We start from the raw sequence: 20,617 nt of genomic DNA, 5'->3' as shown, positions 1-20,617 counted from the left end.
GTAACCAGCCCAGCATCAAAGAAAAACCCAAATCTGTTCCAATATAGATGCAACTGGATGGGCCATCAACACAGAGCACTGTTGTCCGCTGCTCCTCTCTCTTCAACTGTGGACCCCATTTGAAAATTCCTCCTGCACGTTTTGAATGACAATAAAGCCAGTGAGAGGGAGTCAAAGACAGAGGTCTCCCGGGACCGGGGCAGCGGGTCCCTGGGGAAGGGCCCATTGGCACACCCACATGTCCCTGTAAGGATGGAGCATCCTACGTAGAACCATCACTTCCAGCACAAGGCAGGTCAGGAGCCCCAGCCTGAACACCTCCGGGTTCGTCTGCCTCTTCCTGGCAGCACCTCGGCCCCTCGGCTCCCTGCTCTCCGCTCTCCTCCCTTCCATTAACTTTAACTACACTTGGGCAGATCCGCAAGAATAAATTAAGAACAGAACAGACAAGGACCTGCATCCAAAGCAAAGACTGACACTCTTGGGGCCGGAGCCCACGAGGAAAATTGCTTCTGCGCCTCATTTTTCATTTCCTAACAGCCTGTCGTCTCCAGTTTCTACATCCCAGGAGGAGCCAGTAGCAAGAATGTTCCGATGTCCAAGTTGCAGTGCTGGAGGGAAACGAGACCTGGTGGCAGCCCTCTCCCCACCTCGGACTCTGCGCTTGGGGTTAAGGATGAGAAAGCAGGAGGTTGACCCTTCCTGCTCCCACCCGCACCCCCAGGAGAATGGGGCTTAAGCTCCCAGCGTTCTTCCAGCAAAGCTGATGGCGTGTGAGGGGGGCACTGCAGAAGCCCGGCTGCCTGGGAGGTTTCGTAACGTTCGCAACGTGAGGCTGCCTGCCTGGCCAGCAGGGCCTGGAGACATGACAGTTGACTAGAGGCCATGGCTGTCATCTAGGTCAGACATCCTCGCATAGTGGCTAATGCCCCTCTCATGCCCAACTGCTGTCACCCTCTTGGCGACTAATGCTGTACACACGAAAGGCACACAATACACTGGTCAAGGGGCCAGCGGTGGGGACAGATCTGTCCTGGGTCAAATCCTGGCCCCTACATCATCTTATACTATATCAACGTACACTACACGATGCTATACTATACTGTACTATCCTACACTATACAATACTGTGGTGTACTGCACCACACTATAAAACGCTATACTCCCCTACACTATACTGTACTCTACCATTACTACACTATACTTTACTAGGCTGCATTGTACTATACTGTATTGTACTATACTGTACCACACGGTGCTGTACTTCACTCTACTACACTATAATACACTAGACTTTATTATACTACACTATACTGTACTACAATATACTGTACTGTACTACACTGCACTATATTGCACTATACTACCCTACCCTATACTATACCATACTACACTATTCTTTACTATACCATACCACACTGTACTATACTATACTATACTACACTACACTATACTACACTAAACCTTACTATACTATGCTATACTACACTATACTGTACTGTACTATCTATGTTACACAACACTACACCGCTCTATGCTGCACTATACTATTTTATACTATATCGCTAGTACAGCATCTGGTATTTTGTAAGTACACAATAAATGGTAGGTACTATGATTATTTACATACGCCCACCTCATTTGTCCATCTGGTCAACCTCACCATGACCCTCTCTCTCTCTCTGATTCCTTGGATCCATTCAGACCCTCATTCTTCTATATTCCCACTGTTTCTTACACAAAATTCCATTCTAGCAATGATCGCCATGTTCTTGATTGTCTGCTAGCTCCAGGATGGTGAGGACTGTATCTTTTCACCCGTTTGGGGGCTGATTTGCCCAGGTTTGCACCTTACGCCTGCCCAGGCTCGGCTGCCCAGGCTGCTGCTGCCTGTTCCCTCCTCTCCTTCTCCTCCTCCTCCTCCTCCTCCTCCTCCTCGCTGCCCTCCCGAGCCCAGGCATACACAGAACCTCAGAGTCAGCCATTTCAAGTGATTTCCAAGAACCATCACTGGAAAAAGCCTTGCAACCATCAAACGGGGCTCATCTTATATGAGCTAGCACAAATCCAAAATGAAACTAAGCAAACAGCACTAATCTCATCATCATCATCAAACCTAGGCCCACAGCGCAAGGTGACATGGGGGCGGGGGCTGCGTTTCTGGGTTGTGTGAAGGAGGTTCCAGAGATTAGGTTGCTGCAAGATCAGGTTCACTGGGGATAATAAGCGCAGTTGCAATTACATGTGCCGTTAACATTCTTTGTCCCTTGTACTTGACATAAGCCAGAAGGAGCCCCCGACGCAGCTGCTCAGTGCCTCTGGGGTAAGCCACAAACTCTGCGAGAGAAGAAAAGCTGCCCCACCTGAAAGAGAAACACAGCCCATGCAGTGTCTGGTTTGGGTGCCTCTTTAGGCCAGATGCTGTTGAAAGGGTTTTCTTTCTTCACCCCTTTCTCCCTTTCCTTGTCTTTCTGTCTTTCTATTCAACAACATTATTACAAGATGGAACTCCTCCTCTGCATAGAGAAGGAAAAACAACTCTCCTGGTGTTTGCAGCCTTTTAAAAACAGAAGTATTGGTACAATCCCAAGTCTCTGAAAAAATTTCCAGTAGTTTTTCCAGGTATTGCCGGAGGATTTGGAAATGAAGAAGTAGTCCTTTAACCTAGTGACGGAAAATAAGCAAGATTTATCATTCTGTAAAGATGTCACACTGTGCCCTTAGCACCTGTCACAGGCTCAAAAGCCAGCTCATCTACGTACAGTACTGTGAAAGCAGGGCCACTTCCCCCAGCTCAGAATCTGGGATAGCTAACACATGATATAGAAGCAGTCTGTTAAGTGCTACCCATGGGGCCTTGCAGATTAAAGCTTTGAGCATTCAGCCTCAGGGTGTTCGGGGAGGGGGGCATTTCCTCTTGACAGCAACAATAATAAACAAACAAGAAAGCATCAAAGTAATGAATGTGAGCACAATGCATTAGAATTTACAAAATCTTCCCTAACACTCCATCTCATTGCAATAGAGCAGTGCTATTGGTGAAACTGGGGACAAAGAAGAGAAGGGTATCTGTAATTTGTGAGCTCTGGGTGTGTGCAATAAGATGTGGTTGAGAAAGGCGAGAACGGTGTAATTTGCTGGATTCAGCCAGGGCTGAAAACCCTGAGAGCTGGCAAGTGAACAGATTGCAGCCAAAGCTGTAGCCCTTGCGTTTTTTGACTTGAGAGATAATGAAGCAATAAAAGCAGCAAAGGCACCAGCAAGGATTCTGCCCCATGGGGTTGCCTTTGCCAGAGCAGCTGCCCGCGGGTACCCACTCAGGGTGCAACGAGGGACTGCGGCCCCCCAGCAGGCCAGCAATGCAGAGGACCAGATTCCCTCCTTCGGGGGCTGTCACTGAGCCCATCCTATGCCAGGGCGGCCCATATGGCCTAGCTGTTGTCGCCAGAGACACAGAGCGTAAATAAACCCTGGGAGTACAGAAGGGAGGCCGGCCAGGCTGGCTCTGCTTCTGGTCTCATCTCAGGATTGTGTGCGTGGAAACCCTAGGAGGGACCTTAGCCATTTTCCAGGCCAGCGACTGCATTTGTCAGACGAGAAAAGTGCCCTCCTCTCCCAGAGGTGAGGGACTTGCCAAAAGTCACAATAGTGAGTCAACCACAAAGCAACAAGAGGTGGTGGCCGAGCGCACGGTGCAGCACCCTTGCCCTTGACATTGGGAAGTCACTCAAGTTCTCAGCTTCCTCATCTCACCACGAGCATGAGGTTGATACCCTCCATGACCGATTCTTCGGACAATCAAACGCAAATGCATGTAAAGCCCTCTGCCTGGTTCCTAATAACTGCTTAGTGGATGTTGCTGGTTTTAATTATTATGACTGCTAGGAGCTGGAAATAGCTCTCCAGGTCTCCGCTACCCAGGTCAGAGGTACGGTGTGATGGATAAAAGTCACGTGACCCTGAGTCTGAATGTTGGCTTCGCCTCTAGTTTTGTGACTTTGGACCAGGTACTGACACTTTCTGCGCCCTCAGTGTTTTCCTCTGTGAAGTGGAAGTGGTGACACCACTGCTCACAGGCTCTGAGGATCAGATACAATGAGAGCATGGAGGGCTTATGGCTGGAAACTGCAGCTGTTACCGTCAGCTCATCCAAAGCCTCTCCCCCAGGGGCAGCGAGTACAACTGCTTTTAGTTCGAAGAATGGGAAGTTGTGTGGAGAAGGTGCTAACTGTGTGGCTTGGGGAAGGCTGGCAAGAACAGAATGGCCGGCTGGTGGATGGCACGATCTGAAACGAACCATATGTTTAAAATTATGAACCCAGATGTTAGGCCTTGGCTCCTAGACTCAACCCTTTAGGTGACTCTAATGGTCTTGGAGGCTCCAGGAAATTTGTATGGAAATGCAAATCAGTTTCCTGCAAAGGGAAACATAGGAAGTCATCCTTTGAGCAGATTGCTGAGCTGGGTATATTTGGAGGAGTTTGGGGTTGGGAAGACAAGGGAGAATTTAACAGGACAAAGGCAAGAAGAGTTATCTTTCTGCTCAGCCCCGGGGATGGCCCAGGGGCTATGTGTAACGGGTACAGCGGGGGATCCCAAGGTGATGAGGGTTCTGGAGGAGAGAGAGTAGGCGCAGGCAAGCTGGATAGAGCCTTTCACAGCCTTAGAATCCTATCCCAGCCAAAAGCACAGAGGTGTAAATTCCATCCCAGTCCCCGCTGTGTGAGGCCAAGGGATAGAGGAGAGCTGGTCCAGGTGACGAGGCTTAGCAGAATCCACAGGGATGCACATGAAGGCAGTCGGGCCCAGAAACTAACCCTTGGAAAGGAGGATCTGTTTCTTACATGGTTTGTATCCCTTAATGCTTAACACCCTGCCTTATACATGATGGGGCCCAATTAATGTTTGCCCAGGAAACCGCAAAGGCTACAAAGATGAAAAATGGTTATGAATGTTAAAGGTTTGCTTTGTACACAGAAATCAGAAGACTTGATTCCTTAGCACTGACAGGCTTCCTGGTCTTAACACCATCACCTCATTTCTTATAGCCTTTGAATGAATGGGAAATAGAAGAAGGGTTATATCTCTTTGAGGGGCCTGGGGTAGAATTTCTATTTTTCTTTTTTCCTCTAAGGCCGTATTTCAAATTCTTTCACTGAAATCCAGTGTTGTGCCTTCAAGCAGGGAATAGGAATCACCTTATTTGTACAATACCTTCCTGTAGTAAGGAGGTAGGTATGAAGATATTTCCCAGTACTATTTTTAAAGTATTTTTAAAATTTAAAGAATATAGGAGTCATGAGACAAGGATCAGTGACAAAACCCTCTTTGTATCAGGAAAGCCTCTTCTGAGCACCTCTCCTAGGACTAGGAATTTCTAACTTTTTGTCCTGGTTTATCCCACAGCCTTAGTCTACCCCATAACCTCCTCGTTGGTAATAGAATAAAAATAGTGGCTACTCTTTATTGAGTACCTATTTGTTAGGAGCTGTGCTCATCACTTTACACACTAATTCTTCTTTCTAATAACTCAGGACCATTATCATGCCCATTTCACAGATTAGAAACTGAAGCTTGGATGGTTGTCAACATGCTCTAAGTCGTACAGGCAAGAAACTGGTGGAGTCAGGATTTGAATCCAAGGCTGAGGCTGAATATTGGCAACTTGCTGATCAACTCTGCCTCCATTTATGAGGGGAAAACATATGAGTCCCTGTCTTCAATTTGGTTTGTCTCTAAAATATTCTTCAAGCAAGGAGAGAAACCAGTGTTGAGGAAAATACCACAAAACACACAGGACTCCCCAAAACACAGAGACAAAGGAAGTCCAGGAAATTAATGGAATGAGGAAACATGGGTTTAGTTATCTAGTAAAAATATTCCACACCTCAACCTCTTGGTAAAAAGTACATCAAAGAATTTCTCAAAAAAAAAAGTCTAGAAAGAAGATACGGCAAATAGATCTTTATAGACACACTACATACCTATCTATTATTAGCTCTATTTCAATTTATTCACTGAGCGATAAGAATTTTCCAAGAGACTGTCAGCTTGAAGAGCCAGTATCTCCTTGAAAGATCTTTAGATTCAGGAAGTCAGATAAAGTGTTTCTTATAATGATTTCTGAGTAAGCTCTGCTGTTCAAGTTTTGACTCCACTGCCTACTAGCTGTGTAACCTCAAGCAAGATGCTTGGCCACTCTGGGTCTCTCCATTCTCATCTGTAAAATGGGAGACCATTTATGGTGACAAGGTGTAGTGAGGGGCAAGATAGTTAGCTCATAATCCCTAGGAAGTGGCTTTCTTGGTGGGGTCTGGTGGGATGGCTCTTCAAAAGATTTCTTATTGGAGGAACACAGGGCAGCCTTGACAAGAGAGAAAGTCCCATCCCACCCGCCCCAAATGAAATGCCTCTCAGCCTCTGGAACACACAGCAGCCAGGTGGCATGGGACAGGACACATTCAAGGCAATGGGTGCCAGGTTTAGTCCTAAACCCTGGCAGGCCCTCTCAGTGTTAAGCCAAAGGCTTGGTGGGGGCTAGGGGAGTTCTTTTCCCATTTGTGACTTTTTACATCCTCACCTCTTCTGTGGCCCTATCTGAAGATTGTTCACACTCCTGTTGAAGCACAGCTTGGGGGTGAGCCAAGCAGTCTTGGAGCCTTTTCCCCGAATTGTGTGACTTTTGAAAGACATTTTTTTCAAGATGGGCTTTTGTTCTTTTGGAAAAAGAAAAATCTCTCTTCCTTTCTGCATGTGGCTACAGCACGCTGCAATTCACACAGCTGCCAATTCAACACATGTGCATGGGCGCACGTACCACACACACACACACGCACACGCACACGCACACACACACACACACACACACACACACGAGTTGAGCCTTGTCCTGGCTCCCTCTGAAACAATCCATCTTCAGCTTTCACTGTTAATTATGACTCTGTACACCGATAACCAAATGACACTGAGCCTGGAGTGGCTGTCCCTGCCGTTTCGCATCACATTTACGCAGGTTGATGAAATCATTCTGGGCAAGGTTAAGGCAAGTCTCCACAGTGCAAAGGTTCTGCTTAAAACAAACACTGCTTGCTTTCAGGAGCTGGCAGGGAAATTAAAAAGAAACCCAAGATGCTCTAGGCTTCTGTCCTGGTTTCCAGGCAACCAGATGCTGGGTGCAGGAAGGGAGAGGGGCTTTCTTCTGGTGCCAGACAGTATTGATAGACAGTGGGCTAACTTTCAGAGCCAAGAAGATGGGGAGGGACAGAGGAAGCCTGCATAAGCCTCATTACCCTAATCAACCGTAGAGTTGGCCCGTTGGCAGGGAGAGCTGGAAAATGAGCCCATCTGCAGGGGCTGAGCTGGGAGAGATGCTTTTCTATACTTTACAAAGACCCGTACTTTACAAGCATACTTTACAAGCATGAGGATTCCTGGGGAACTGTCCACTTGGCAGCTCTAGATGGGTGTCTAATTCAGGTGGGCAGAAGGAACCTGCCAACTGCCTCTGCAGGTAGACCCAGGGACCACTCCAGTGGATGTGGCCAGGAGACACTTGAGCAGCGCTCGACTTTCTTTAGCACATTTAACCAAGATCCTTGAGAGGCTGCATGTGCCAGTCACAGTGCTAAGGCAGGATACAGGCTGAAGAAGATGCACATGCACCAAGCCATCAAATCCACTTTGCTATTTCTTTTTTTGGTCAACGTCCAGAGCCCCAGGGGGATCACGTGGTGTCGTGGAAACAACAGGACCTCCTCAGACAGACTGGGGTTCAAATCTCTACCCTGCCACTTAGAGGCAGAGCGAGCGGCCCTCGGAACTGTACCTAACACCTCTGAGCTTTCTTCCCTCTTCCATCTCAAGGGTGGTTGTGAATCAGCATTCAGCACAATCATATTATTACTACTCAAAAGATGAGGGTTTTCCATCTGGAGAGTTTCTATGGTGACACTGTAAAAAGTCCACCCAGCCAAAATTAAAAGAATTCCTCAGGTTTGATAGGTGAGGTTCTCTGACATTTTCCTCGTCATTGAACTTGCAGTTCTCACGGTACTGGAGGGCATTCATAATGGACAGTACACACATGTTACAAAAACCTGCAGCACACTTCCATTATTTAATTAAAGAAAACTGTACGGCATAATACTCTATGCCAGGAATTATTGTTCCCATTTTCTGGAGGAGGAAACTAAGCTGCAGGGAGGTGGGAGGAATTCTGGAAGTCACACGGCTGGTTCAGAGTGAAGCAGGGTCTCCATCCCAGAATCCTCAGGAGGAACGAATTCACTAAGTTGTCCTGAAGAAAGAGGTGTCGAAGCCCAGCTCATTGTCACTGCACCCCCAGGACTCCCGCCCCCTGGAGTGGTTCTTGGGGTTCTGAAGGGGCACGGGATCAGTCAGGCTGCTTCTGCGCCTCTGAATCACGCCCTCCACCCTGAGCTGTGGCTTTGCATTGTTCCAACAGCATCCACTGTTCTCCCTGGTACATGTGTCCCCTGAATCTACAAAATCCAAGGAAAACAAAACAACAAGCAAACACAAACCCGGAGGAATCAAATCCCCAGGTTTTAGACCTGGCTCCTCTGTTTACTGGCCGTGTGGCTTTGGGTAAATTCCTGAAATTCCCCAAGCCTTGGCTTCCTCATCTCCGAAAGAGAAGTTACACGTCCAGTCTCATAGGGCCAGTGTGAGAGATAAATGACAAAATGCAGACAAAGCACTGGGCAGACAGCACCGGGCACTTGCTTGTTAGCAAGCAGTAGAATTTTCTCCACGAAATTCTTCTGAAAGGTCTTCAGAAGGCAGCCCTCCCTGCAGTTAAATGCTTATGCAATTGGCCTCCTTTGGTGAGAAGTAGGGGAAGGGACTCACCAGGTCTGAGGCAGGAATAGTAGGAACAACTAATTTTCATTGGGCTACTGTTCTAAACACCTTACGGGTTTGCCTGTGGAGTCCTCACTTGGACCCTGCAAAATAAACACTGTTGCTGTCGACCTCATTTTACATAAGAGAAAACTGAGGCCCAGAGAGGTTAAGAAACGTACCCCGGGCACAGACCAGCTCACCCCCATGGGTCGCCTCCCAGTCCAGTGCACTTTTCCCCAGTCTGTCTCTCTTGCAGTGACACTTGGGACCAAAGCCTTTCCAAGAGGTTGTTAAGCTAAGATGAAGCCCAGAGCATCTCGGAATGAGGCTGAGAGTGGCTGGCGCCCCGCCTGCAACACTCCGAGGCCAGGAGCCCTCTCGGTGGGAAGGGGAGCCATGGCCGTGGGGGCGGCCAACAGCCGACCCAGCCTCCTTGCCTCACATGCACCACATCGACCGCTTCCAGTTAAATAAAAATATCAAACCCCATAACATGCAGAAGAGCACCTGGGGATGACTGTATTACTGAGCTGTCATCACAGGTCTCTCTGTGCGAGTTCCCGGCACCCACGTGCAGCACGTGTGGAGCCTCCTTGGCAATCGGATCACTGCTTCCCTGCAGCCCAGAGGACCCCGCTTCTCGGGCCAACCTCCGATCCTGCCATGACCCTCCCACGGCAGCCACCTCCGGATTCCACCACTATGCGATCCGTTTAGCTTTTTGCACTGAATGAATCAGTGGACTATTTCCTAGCCACTGGCCATTGCAAATGGAACTTTCACTCCTCCCGGCCCTTCTGGAACTAGAGGGGGTTGGAACGAGATGGGCGTTTTCCAGACGGGGCTGCTGGGAAGAGTTTGGGCATTTTGAGGGCCTCCCTAGAGGCTACTGCAGGGATGGGGGTGGGGCCCAGGAGGAGGGACTCTGGGTCCCCCACCCTCTTGTATCTGTTTTACATTTTAGAACTCTGTGAAATTTTGTTTCAACAAAGGGTTTGGTGGTCAAAACCCCATTAAGTAATTAAATAACTCAGCGCATAAATCAAATCAAACTGCTGAGCGACAGGATTTCTCAGGTCCCGTCTAGCGTGAAAAGCCTCTCTGCACAGTCAGCAGTGGTCGCTGGGGATGGGAACCACTGCCCGAAAATGAGCACCGCGCTGCCTTTTGTGTCAGGGCCACGGAGATAACAGGAAACGTAAATGAGGCCAAAGACAATGAGAGATGGGCCCCCAGTCTGGCGTGTAGCTGAGAGTTCTTTTCTGCTCCTGCGTTAAGGACAGACATGAGGCCTTGCAGCCTTGGGGTGTGTCTGGAAAGGGGGTGAATCTGGCTCGGCAGCTGGGGGCCAGAGTCCGACTGAGTTCCCCCCCAACACCAAGATCCTGATGACCTTGGTCCTCAGCTCGTGAGTGATTCTTTCTACATCCCAGTGGCAATAGGCAGTGTGTGATGGGGAAGGGGTGACAGCTGAAGCTCATCAATGAGCTCTGGCCACAGAGCAACTTCTGCTAACTGGAAGAAACGTCACACACACACAGACACACTCCACACACACAAACACAAATGGCTATTCATTTTAGAAAAATCATGGTTTATTTAAATGATGCCTTATGTCTCTTCCTAAATCGAGTTCAAATTGGCATAAAACCATGTGTCTTGTTTTGTCTGGTGGCCTCTCTCAATCTCATTATCTGATCTTCTTTTGAAGATTGAGACACACAGCTATCACAGTGAACAAAACACCTAGGAGAGGCACCCAACAGCTTGGCATGGTTATAAAGATAAGCTTCCAGGGTCTCTGGACACTTGGCATCCAAGGACTGGGGACATCTGGCAGAGCACATCTGTCCCATAAAGGCCGTAGGATACAGACTGTGTTTTAATATTGTTCTGAAGGAGGCCATATCCCTTCTAAGTAACGGCCCTTGAACTCACTCCATCCTATTGCCCCATTTTATTTTATTCATAGCACTGATTCTTACTTTATGCCATATTGTTTACTGTTTATAATCTCTCTTCTCTAGAAGAGGGAAGAGTTTGACCAGAGAAGGGACCTTATCTGTCTTGTTCACCAACGTATCCTCAGCTTAGAACGGTGCCTGGCATATTGTAGGCACTCGACAAATATGTATTGAATGAATGAATGAATGAATGATGTACAGTCTAGCCTTCTCACTTAATACAAGCCTGGGGCAACCATGGTGCAGCAGAGACGTACCATCCAGGAGATCCAGTCTGCTACCGCACGACAATCCCTAGAACTAACTTTCCATACCCGAGACCGCAAAATGGGCAACATCTCCACCAAATGGGATTGTGTGTGATCGTGCATTAAGTTCACGTGTATGAAAAATTCCCACATGTTATCTGGCATGTGGTAGGAGTTGCCCAAGCTTTGTTGAATCCAAGATGGCTTTTATCATTTCCCCCATTTCAGAGAAAAATAAACGTGACATTCAGAGGCTGAAGAAAGTGATAAAGCCAGGACTCGTGCCCGTATGGTCTCATTCTCAGATCACAGCTCTCTCTGCACTCCAAGCCACCTTTCTAGAACAATCTCTCTCTCTCACACACACACATTCAATGCATATTAGTGGTTTAATTAAAAAAATTAATTTAACATTAATTTGACATTTTCCCTAAACATCCTCTTTTTTTACTCAGCCAAGACACATTTCTTTTATTTTATTTTTAATTTTTATTTTTTGACGTGGACCATTTTTTTAAAGTCTTTATTAAATTTGTGACAATATTGCTTCTGTTTTATGTCTTGGTTTTTTTGGCTGCAAGGCATGTGGGATCTTAGCTCCCCGACCAGGGATCGAACCCGCACTCCCTGCATTAGAAGGCGAAGTCTTAACCACTGGACCACCAGGGAAGTCCCCAAGACACATTTGTAAGTAAAGGCTTCAAGCAGGAGGATGGGAAGAGGGACAAGGGTCATCTTCTAAGAGGGTGAACCTGGGCTCCGAGCCTTCCCTGCCTGGTGGCTCTGGTGTGTGGCTCTTTCCACAGTGAAGCAAACTACCAAGTCCCAGGAGACAAACTCTGAACTGGGGGGGCACACACTGGGCCCCGGAGGCTCCCCCAATCCTCCCTTCCCTCCTAAAAGCCTCCGTCCAGAAGGGCAGCTTGTCCTCTGGGCAGGATGCAGAGCTAGGGCCAGTCCCTCCCGCTCTCCACCCGAGCCTCTGTGGGATGGGGACAAAGCTTCCTCCTGTGGGAGAGGAAGATCGGCAGAAGTTTCTGGGCTGTGCCCAAGCCAGGGTTTTGTTTTACTTCATGATGAGGAACAGCTGTGCCCCACAGAGGACGCACCGAGTCTCCTTGAAGACTTGCCTCCCTGGTGATCTGATAACAGCCTTGGGGCAGGGGAGTGTGGCCGAGATGAGGAATCACGTTTCTCCCAGCAGCTCCCATGCGCCAGGCTAATGTCCTCGCAGGTCAGGGCGAGCAGAGATGGCCTCCCTCCCTCCCCGCTATCTGAGGGTATTTTCTGTCACCAAGGAGAATGATAGAGGCTGGAAAAGGTCAAAAGGACACAGCCTGCAAGCTGAGGAGACAGGGCAGTAGAAGTCTGCTGGAAAGTGCCAGCATCCAAGAGAGGACAGTGAGAGCTACAGGGCTAGGCGCTGGGCAGAGGGACGCACGTTCAAAGTCCACCTAAGCCTCCCCAGCTGTAGCTGTCAGAGTGCCAGTTTCCATAGCTGTACTTAAAGGGCTCGGAAGAATGAAACGAGCTGGTCTTCAAGGGCCTTTGGTAGTCTCAGGAGATGCAGGTTGAAAGAAGGAGTGAGTGCTTGGTCTTAAGAAGGGGCATGTCAGGTCACGTTCATGGTTAGCAAGCTCACCAGTCCTCACCCCTTTGCCCTTTGGTTTTTACTCTATCATGATTTTGCAGCTTTCCCACTCTGAATACCACTTTTACTGAGCACTTAGCCTTCTCTGCCGGCTCCTTTTTCCAAGAGCAAACCTCGGTGGTTTAGGGCAGCGCCCTGCTTCCCCACATACTTGATGATGATAGGAATCACAGGGTACCTGACATTTAAAGGAAAAAAAGGCAGAGGAGGAAGGCAGGAAATCCCTGCCCCATTCCAAACAGACCCAATCAGAAGGACCAGCCAGTGGCCTAGGAATCTGTATTTCTAACCAGCTCCCTGGGGATTCTTATTAGCAGGCAAGTTTGATAAACGTATTTCAGGGCATGGCTTTCACATTCTTTTTTGCCAAGTCCCACAGTAAGAGATACATTAACGAACATCCTTTACATTGCAAATCAACACACACACACACACACACACACACACACACACACACACACACACACAAATGACCAATTTTTAAAGTTTCATGAAACACTGCTCACCCGTGTCATCTACGCTCCATTTTCTTTTTCCATTTTATTCCACTCCGTTCCCCTCTCTTCTAGTCTTTCAGAGTGATTGTCTCAGTGGTCCCCAGAAACCAGTCCTCCAAGGCACAGCTTAAGAAACATCAGGGTTCCTGATAAATGCACACATTTCCAAATCCCATCCCCAGAGATCTGATATAGTTTCATAAAGTGGTCAGAACCGGAGTGTGCAGTGGGGTCTCACTGGAGAGTCTGATGCCCAGGAGAGAGAGCTTCTGATTGGTCCAGATGGGTCAGAGGTCACCTCTTGGTCAGAGTACGGAAGACATCTTGAAGGGCAGTCCCACCAACACTGTATTCCTTGGGGTGGGGAGCTCCCCAAAGTAAGTAGAAGAAAGGGGGATGGAGGCGCTTATGGGCCATTTGTGTCCCACGAAAACTGGTATGAAACTGTAACCCCCAATGTGATTGTATCTGGAGGTGGGGCCTTGGGGAGGTGATTAGGTCATAAGGGTAGAACCCTCATGAGTGGGATTAGTAACCTATATTATAAAGCGACCCCAGAGAGCTCTAACGCTGACAAGTGAGGACATGGCAAAAACACGACCATCTGTAAACCAGGAAGCTCGCCCTCACCAGACTCCAAATCTGCCAGTGCCTTGATCTGGGACTTTCCAGCCTCAAGAACCCCATAAAGAGGAATGAAATTCGGTCATTCGTAGAGACATGGATGGACCTAGAGACTGTCATACAGAGTGAAGTAAGTCAGAAAGAGAAAAACAAATATCGTATATTAATGCATATACATGGAATCTAGAGAAATGGTACAGATGAACCTATTTGCAGGGCAAGAATAGAGACACACACGTCGAGAACAGACGTGTGGACACGGGGGTGGGGAAGGAGGGGTGGGATGAACTGGGAGATTGGGATTGACATATATACACTACCACGTGTAAAACAGATAGCTAGTGGGAACCTGCTGTATAGCGCGGGGAGCTCAGCTCGGTGCTCTGTGATGGCCTAGATGGGTAGGACGGGGGTAGGGTGGAGGGAGTTCCAAGAGGGAGGGGAATATATGTACACGTATAGCTGATTCACTTTGTGGTACAGCAGAAACTAACACAACATTGTAAAGCAACTGTACCCCAATAAAAAAAAGAACTGTGAGAAATAAATTTCTGTCGTTTATAAGCCCCCCAGTCTGTGGTATCATGTTATAGTAGCCCCAAACAGGCTACGACGCTGAACAGGCAATACCAGTGTCCGCAGAGGCTGCTCTAGAAAACCCAGGTTGGCTAAGCTCTCCTCTGCTGCTTCCACCCTCCCCTGTGCTCTCCGGGGGTGCCTAACGTGGGGCACACAGCAGGTATCCCGTGTGTGCTGGTTGCATCCAGGGCACACTTGCATTTTGACCACTGGTCTTGGTCACAAATGCTCAGGTTTTTGACCCTGTGCATCATATGCACGACAGAAGGCAAAATCCTTGGGGTCTGGAGTTAAATTGATTACAACAGAGTCTAGAAGATTTTTATTTATTTTCTTTAGCAGACTTACCATGTGCAAGCCACTGGTCTGAGAGCTTTACAAATATTAGCTTATGAGGGCCACGTAAAATCCCTATAAGAGAAGTACTGTACTTGCCGGGCACCCTTAGGGGTGTTGTACCCGTATTGTTGCTAATTTTCCCATCTATCCTGTAAGGTGCAGGGATTATTATTTTTCTCCATAGATGAGACACTGAAACTCAGAGGTTATATAACTTGTTCAAGGTCCCACAGTAAGTAGCAGAGCTGCACTTTGAGCCCTAGTAAGGAAGAATGAGTAATACCAGGGGAATCTTTGAAATGGCATTTAATCGTACAATTATCAGTAAGCTCTTGCACGCTCAGAACAGCCATGGGCTGAAGAAGGCCAAGCCCTGGGGGAGAAAAGAGGTTCCCTCCTTACAAACAGAAACAGAGACACAAACAAAAATGACTCACATAAGTGCAAGCCGTGGGCAGGATGCCAGTAAACACATAAAACCCCAGTGGCTGGCTGGAAATTCCTATGGCTTCGATGTGCCCTCATTCTGTTCGAATGTAGTGACAAGGAAATTTATCACTGCTTATATAAATGTTTTTTTCAGTGAGAGGAAGAAAGCTCTAGTCAATCATGGAGACTTTTGTTCAAACATCAAGCTCTGTTTTAATTTTCTAGTAGCAAGTAGTGCGGTCAGCCATGCTTTCAAACAGTGACCCCAATTCCTCTTTGCCTTCATTGCCGTGACAGTGTTGTTACAGCTGAGTAATGTTCTTTCCCAGTTTGTGTGGCTAACCAGTATTTTCTAAGTTAAATATGTCTCTCCAGGTTGTCCCAGGTAGGTTCTGGGATGGAAAATCTTGCTCCTAATTTGGAAGAAAGGTCCCTGGAGTCACCTTTTAATAATACATATACAAGTATATATTTATTAATAAACATAAACAAGTGGCATGGTTTGTGGGTTTAGAACTGCTTTGTTTAGCTATTGGATCCAAATCCCTTCTCACGATCTTGGATTTCTATTCGGTTTGGTATGGTGCCTGTGATTACGATAGATTTTAATGGAAGGAAAGGTGTTATGTTGGAAATTGTACACAATAATTACTTTCCCATAGGTGGTGAGTTTAAACACGCTGTTCTCCCTGAATTACCTTCAGTTCAATGTGAACATAAAAAATAATTAGTTGGAAAGTGTATCAGTTATTCATTGCTATGTAACAAACCACCCCAAATATAGTTGCTTAAAACTACAATTTATTGCTTCTCTTGGCTCTGTAGGTTGACAGGGTAGTTGTTTTTCTGGTCTCACCTGGGCTCATTCATGTGGCCTCAGGCACTTGGTCCCTCAGCTGAGTGTAGAGAGTCTAAAGTGACCTAACTCACATATCTGGGGCCATGGTCTGGTTGTTGGCTGTGCCTCTCTCTCCATGTGCTTACTCATCATTCAGTGTCTAGCTGAGGCTTTCTATCAGGGAGAGAGAGTGGGCCAAGAGGGCAAAGGTGGGTGCTGCAAGGTCTCATGAAGATCAAGCTCTGGAACCCCTTAATGTCACTTCAGCCATATTCCATTGACCAAAGTAAGTCACAAGGCCAGTTGAGGTATAAGGGGTGATAGAATAGCTTCCATCTCTAATAGGAGGGGCTGGAAAATTCTTTTCATTGGTCCCACACACAAAATACATTGACCCCCCCCTTGCCCAAAGTTCTTATCCCATTGTAGCATCAATCTCAGTGTCAAAGTCCAGGGCCTTGATCATCTAAATGCAAATACAGGTGAGATGCCCTGGATGCAGTTCCCCAGGTGTAGCTCTTCGGATGCAGTGCTTCTTGAATCAGACAACTAAACTAAAGAGACACGTCACCTGCCCCGACTTTGCAGTGCACGTGGTAAAGTATATCACCACAGTAGATATTTCCATTCGAAAGGGGAGGAAAGGGCGGCACATGGCAGTTGCCAGTCCATAGCATTCTGAGATCCAGCCAGGCACACATTTCCAACTTCCCTACTCCAGGAGTACGGAACACTCCCTGATGGAGAATGCTTCTGTTCCCCTAGACTGCATCTTAGTCAGTTAGGGCTGCTATCACAGAATACCATAGACTGCGGGCTTAAACAACAAACATTTATCTCTCCCCGTTCTAGAGACTGCAAGTCCAAGACCAAGGCACTGGCAGATTCCACGTCTGGTGAGGACTCTCTTCCTGATTTTCAGGTGGCTGCCTTCTCATTGCACACTCACAGGACAGAGAGAGAGAGAGAGAGAGAGAGAGAGAGCGAGCTCTGGTCTCTTCATCCCCTCATAAGGGCAGCAATCTCAACATGGAGCTCCACCGCCATGACCTGATACAAACCCAATTACCTCCCAAAGGCCCCACCCCCAACACAACCCCAATGGGGTTTATGAACTTTGGAGGGACACACACACTCAGTCCATACAGAGTGGGTCCATAACCTATTCTTCTCCTTGGCTCTTGGCTCCACCCTCTGGGTCTTGGTTCTGCTCTCTGATCTGTCCTTCCTTTTCCATAAGACATGGCACATGTTTGCAATTGAGTAGCTTTTTTTCTTTGCCTGCTTCTTTTCCATAGAAAGTTGGGGGCTGAGAGGCTCTTTTCATTTTAAACTGTCTCTGCCTTTCTAGGTCCAATACAGTGTCTTTAAAATTGTGAATTTCCCATAATTGGGGGTACCCCCCCAAAACCACATCCATTATTCTTTTTTGAGACTACCTGTCTCTACTTTGGGCTAAGTGTAAACGTGCTGTGGGATACCCCCTTGAGATTCTTAGAAGCACTTTGTCTAGCTGAGAGTCGATTAGGTGTCAGCTTAAAGCTTTCTGAGGTCTTAATAAAGGATCTCACAGCCACACCCTTGAGGGATTTTTAATCTCAGGCTTTGTTTCAGTTGGAGAATGTTTTGTTGGCTGGGATGGGGAGAGTGTGGGCTGAAATGAGAGACAGTCTTGTTTTCTAATCACGTCTGTCCTGAGCCCACTATATTTCCTCTAAATTCTGCTTGTAAAGTAAACAGTGCTTTGGCTCATCTTTCTCGTCATGTACACTATCACATGCAGCTAGGAGAAGCCAGTTGGCACTTTCAATAGTCTATCTAGAGATTTCCTTGGCCAGATCTGTGAATTCCGTAGGTAATTTTCTAGCTTTCTAATTTTGGAACCTAGAAAATTACCTTGGGTGATAGTCTGGACAGTTTTGGACTATTGTTCCACCATTACGTAACCTGGGCTGCCTTTTCTCTAGCCTTCGGTGGCCGTTTCCTCACCTTCTTCTCAGCCCTCACTAATGGTGTCCTGTCCACCTTCTAGCTACCTCCGAGTCCAAAGCCAATGTCATTACTTTTAGGGTTTTGTTACTGAAACACCTCACTCTTAGGTACCAGCTGTGATGGTTAATTCCATGCGTCACCATGACTGGGCCACAGGGTACCCAGATAGTTGGTCCAATGTTATTCTGGGTGTGTCTGAGAAGGTGTTTCTGGATGAGGTGAACATTTGAATTGATAGACTGAATAAAGCAGCGGGCCCTCCCCAAGGTAGGTGGGCCTCATGCATTCCATACAAGGCCAAGTAGAACAGAAAGGCTGACTGTCTTAAGAGTAGGAGAGAACTGCCTGACCACTTGAGCTGGAACGCCAGTCTTTTCCCACCTCCTGACTCAAACTGAGACACAGGCTCTTCTTGGGTTTCAAGACTGTCGGTCTGGGGCTGGAACTTACACTACCCGCTCTCCTGGTTCTCAGGCCTCCGTACTCAGATCGGAACTACACCATCTGCTGACTGCAGATCTGGGGACTTCTCAGCCTCCGTTATCACATGAACCAATCCTTACTGCTTCTGTTTCTCTAGAAAACACCGACTAGGATACTGACTTGTATATGTCATTTGTTACTGCATATCAAATCACTTAATGGCTTAAAACATGGGTAGGCAAACTTGCGTTTTGAAAAGAGCAAGAGAGTAAATAGTTTAGGCTTTGGGGGCCATATGGTCTCTGTCACTACTCAACTTTGCTGTCGTAGCACAGGAGAAGCTGTAGACAATATGGAATGAATGACTGTGGTGCTGTCCCAATAAAACTTTATTTACAAAAGGACAGGCCTAGTCAGATTTGGCCCACGGACCCTGACTTAAAATCACGATTTGCTGTTTCTCACGACTCCGTGTGTTGATGGGAAGTTCTTCTGGTCTTGCCTGTGCTCACATTTCATTGCAGGCAGCGACAGTCAACCGGTGGCCCAGCTGGGGCTGGAGGGACTAAGGTGACCTCGTTCACATGCCTGGGGCCTTGATGCTGGCTGCCAGCCTGAACTTCCTCTCCACACAGCCTCAGTCATCTAGTCCGGGCTTTCTTATGCAGTGACTGCAGCATTCTAGAAGGACAAAGGCAGAAGCTGCAAGGCCACTGGAGGCCTGGGCTCCAGAGCTTACACCACTTTTCCACATTCTGTCGGTCACAGCAAGTCCCAAGGCTGGGCCAGATTCAAGGGGTGGGGAACGAAACTCCACCTCTAGGGTCTAGAGGAAGCTGCCCAATATTGTCGTTATTATTTTTCAGTCTGTCTCAGAGTGAACAAGATACCGTAGCTGTCACATCTTTACCCAGTAGATAGAAATCCACTAGGGCCTGTGAGTTGTTTAGACTTCTTGACTCCAAGGAAGTGGATTTGCCCTATTTAGTAGTATATTATGCTGTACTCCATTACCAACCTTGCCTAAGGCTTTTTTAAAAAGAGTGAACTGATGAGGATGAGTATAATTTTTGTGACTTTCTGTCTGAATTAAAAAAAAAAAAAAAATTCCACAAGGACTCAGAGGCAAAGAATATACAAATCAATTTTCACTGCAAAGTAAAGGAGCTGTTACAGTGGAGGATTACTGGACTGAATGTCAATACTATGACATAGTATGAGTGTGTTTCATGTTTGGTAATTGCAATCATTGTTGCTTTTGTTGTGGTCATCCATGTACAATGCTTGGTGTCAGTCGATTTATCTCTTGTAAAAATAAAATACAGTGTGTGTGTGAAAAAAAAAAAAATTTTTTTTTATTTTTATGAATTCATCCATCTTTTTTTTTTTTTAAAGAGTTCCTGACTTATTTATTTATTTATTTATTTAATTTTTTTGGGGTGCGTTGGGTCTTCGTTTCTGTGCGAGGGCTTTCTCTAGCTGCGGCGAGCGGGGGCCACTCTTCATCGCGGTGTGCGGGCCCCTCACTGTCGCGGCCTCTCTCGTTGCAGAGCACAGGCTCCAGACGCGCAGGCTCAGTAGTTGTGGCTCACGGGCCTAGTCGCTCCGCGGCATGTGGGATCCTCCCAGACCAGGGCTCGAACCCGTGCCCCCTGCACTGGCAGGCAGACTCTCAACCACTGCGCCACCAGGGAAGCCTCTTGCCTAAGGCTTTTGATAGCTTTTCTTAGAATCTTAGTCTAATTATGAAGGTAGCCCAAGGTGAGAAGATATATTCATTGGAGTCTAGAAAATAAAAACTGAAAGGCTATGGGAGACACCCGTCTCTGTCCTGAAGGGGGAAAGGCATCTCCCCAGGTCCTGCCCTGCCACGACCTGTGCTCCTGCTCACAATAAAAACTGCAAGTAAAAGAAGCTGCAGGTCCGTGATCTTTTCCCTTTCCCATCACCTTCACCTGGACACCACACAAAAGGGTTTACATCATGATACTAAACACTATGGAGTTTTTTTTTGTTTTTTAAGTATTTGTTTATTTATTTATTTATGGCTGTGTTGGGTCTTCGTTTCTGTGCGAGGGCTTTCTCTAGTTGTGGCAAGCGGGGGCCACTCTTCAACGTGGTGCGCGGGCCTCTCACTATCGCGGCCTCTCTTGTTGCGGAGCACAGGC

The sequence above is a fragment of the Balaenoptera ricei genome, chromosome 16, assembly GCF_028023285.1.
Source record: "Balaenoptera ricei isolate mBalRic1 chromosome 16, mBalRic1.hap2, whole genome shotgun sequence".
In the NCBI taxonomy this organism is placed as follows: Eukaryota; Metazoa; Chordata; class Mammalia; order Artiodactyla; family Balaenopteridae; genus Balaenoptera; species Balaenoptera ricei.
Note: the sequence above shows the minus strand (reverse complement) of the source record.